Below are 3556 nucleotides of genomic sequence, written 5' to 3' on the forward strand. Positions count from 1 at the left end.
TGTTGTCGCTTTAAACGCTTGACTGACTGCGAGCGAGATAAGATGGGCGCAGCAATGACGCAGGCCTAGGCGTAGGACCATCTATACTGTCACTTGTAGAATCCAAACTTACTGACTCTTGTAGAGAATTTACTGTATATCGACACTTAACTTGACTGGAACTCTTACAATATACGGAAAATAGTAATTTCCTTTAAATGGTAATTTGAGGTTGGAACAAAGTATAAACAAAAGGGTGAATCTGATTTGCAAATGGGTGAATTTGATTTGCAAAAGCGTGAATTTGGAATGCAAAATCTGTATTACTGGGTGAGGTCAGTTGTCAAGCAGGTTAAGAATCATAATTGGCTCCTTATAACTGTCCCCAGAATGTTTCGGCGAACCTTAGTAATCTGACGTTACGGAATACGTTGCATGCGTGTTCCCTTGACATTGTTAACAGCAACAACCGTGACACGAACATACAACTCACTGTCAAGCTACAGTGCGATTCGTCTTTCGCGGTTGTTGCGTAACTGTGCACGATGCGCCGCGCTAATTGCACAAGAACCTCCAAGCGTTCTTGTGTCGCGCGTTTATGCACGCCGCATTATGTCACAAAGTACATGCGCCTATTTCACAATATTACCCTAACCTTGAAATACAATGCCATTGCCGATCATTCTCCGCTAACAGTGTATTCTGTCGTTCAACTTCCGCTGACGAATGTTAACAACTCTCGGTATCTGAGATCATCAAAAGCAACCTTTATTATCTAAAAACGTTTCAACATTGAAACTCAAGGCTCGAGTTTTTTTTTCCGCGTTATTCGATCAAGTGAATAATATATTCAAAATTTCAGACAAAGTGAGAAATTATGTTCGTTAGCGTGGAATTGACAAATTAATCAAATACGAACATATTTACGTAGGGGAGAACCGGGCAATGGCGATCAGCGGGCAATAATGGTCAGTATGATTATTATAAAACGGCATACCTGAAGTATGAAACTTCTTTTGTTTACGTCCCATGACATCGTTCGCTGCACCTCTGAACGATCCCGACTTAATTGCTGCTAAGCCGCTTCTGTTTTTAGATGTTGATGTTATATTTTGTGTGCAGAACGTAAGATATAAGTACTAATTTTCGATCTTTCAAATTAAATATAAACATCGCTTGACCGCTATTGTCCGCAGCTTGGGGCAATAGAGGTCCAAAACATTTTTTCTTCACTTGTTAATTTTATTAAGTAAAGCAATATGTAACTAATTATTTTCATATTCTACAAATAGTTTGATAGTTTAAGTTTGTAAAAAGTAATTTTCCAGAAATATCTCACCCCACATTTTGGTTTTATTTCAATTTTAGCTTAAGTGACCATCGTCACCCCCTTTTCACCTACATACAGTTACTCGAGTTAATATTCGGACACCCTTTAGAACGGTACAACTTTTTTTAAATTGGACCAAACGACTTGGGTATTTTTTTTTTGAGAAGTTAGAAAGATTAGCTTACTAGATAACGTGTGCAAAAAATTCTGCGAAAATTGCAATTGGTCAGAATCGCGAAGAAAATTGTAAAGGTCACTTTTTACAACATTTTCATCTGAGCTTGTAATGAAAATTTAAAACACAGGTTTTGTAGATTTATATCAATTACATACATGCTGAAAATTTCATCAACACTAGATTTTAATAGATTCCAGTGAAATACGTGCAATAAATGGAAATGCAAGAACTAGCAAAATATGATACATAAAAAAAAAAGGAAGTATTAACGATATATTTTTGCAGTAGATCTGACAGATAGGTTTGTCAAACCGCAGATAAATGTCATATTTCTAATTCAACGGCCCATAAAGATCGAGCCGATATTGTAGGATAGATTTGCGTATTTGCTAAACCACCCGTTCTGTGTAATCTCTTGGAACTCCGCTCTTCGTGTACCTACTAATCCCTCTTTAACGGACACACGTCCGTATAGCATGCCCCTGTGCAAGTGAGTGTGACTCCACAAAGAGGGTGAAAAAGTATTAAAATGGTTTTCTTATTTCGGTACGAATAATGAAAATGTACGCAGAGAATGAAACAGAAGTAGTGAGTACATGCAATAGGATCATTAAAATATTTCAGCGTGTACGTTAATGAGAACAGCACTTCTTTTATTTCATCCTTTTGTCTGGACGAATTAATATTTTTGTCTTTTATTAGATACTGTTCGCTGCTGGACATCCATCTCGTTCAAATGTTCGAAGTTTAAAGGATTTCTAATGCCGGGTCCACACTGGCCAGAACAGTTCGCAAGCTGTTCGCTGACGAATTTGCTGCATGCCACGAGTTACTCGCGAAAGTGTTCATTCTGCTGACGAACATGGTTCGCGATCTGTTCACGATTGTCTCGTAAACTGTTCGCGAACACCAGTGTGGACCTAGCATAACAAAGAAACGGCAAGAAGTTCGAAACGTCAATCGAGTTGGGTTTACGTGCATTTGATCCCTTAAATCGACGATGAAAGAACCTTAAGAAAAAATTTGGGTACATGGCCATTCGTTTTCGAGAAATTAGCCAAAAATCTCAAGCGTTGAGAGGTGAGCGCCTAACCCTCTCCAAGCTAATGATTCCATTTGTTACCATGTACTATTTTTGCATTTAAAATTTAAAAAAACCATAAAATAAACATTTTTGCAAGTGGACACACTGTTTCATTTGGTGTATTCAACTATTAACAAAGAATTCGAAAAAAAATGTTATTTTCCCTTTTTGAAGAATTTAATTAAATTGGGCTGGAAAGGATTAAATATGGGAACATCAGCTAATATATTTTACATCATGCAGGTATTAGGTGTGCAAATTAATTCAGTGCCTTCTTTCGCAAAATCTTGACGACCTCACCGACTGAAAACCGCCATTTTCTTTCACAGAGGAAATTCGTTAGTTACCCGAACGGTGATTATTTTGAACATTACAATTATGTTGGATATTTTGCAAATGAACATTGAAGTTCGTGAAAAGAGGCACCAAATCAAGTTGTACATCTAATAATTCTAATTGGACCACTTTTACAACTGTCTACAAACAGCTTATCCCTACTTAACCCTTTGAGGACGATAGACTCGTAAATATATGGGTTCACAAAACTCTATGAACGTAACCAATAAACTCATACATTTTTAAGTAATAAAAAAAGTGACCATAAACTCATACTTACGTATATACATAGGAGGAAAATGTAATTTTGATATAATTTAGTTTTAAAAAAAAAAACTGTAGTAATGACCTAATTATGTGTTATACACGTAATCGGTACTTCGATATAGCACGTAATCCTCCTAATCCTCCGTCCGCAAAGGATTAAGGAAATAAGGAAACAAAAGTACTACAGTATTCCCTGGAATAACACGGGGGTTAGGGACACCGACTGTCCGCGTAAATGGAAATCCGCGTAGTTGGGAACCACAAATTCCAATGCATGTGCATATATTTGTAAGTAGGTACACTTACACGCTGCGTATCGTAACTATAAAGCCACCACAATATTTTCAATGTCCACATATCGTGGTTGAAATAATAATAATCG

The sequence above is a fragment of the Habropoda laboriosa genome, unplaced genomic scaffold (assembly GCF_001263275.1).
Source record: "Habropoda laboriosa isolate 0110345459 unplaced genomic scaffold, ASM126327v1 scaffold158, whole genome shotgun sequence".
NCBI classification, from domain to species: Eukaryota; Metazoa; Arthropoda; class Insecta; order Hymenoptera; family Apidae; genus Habropoda; species Habropoda laboriosa.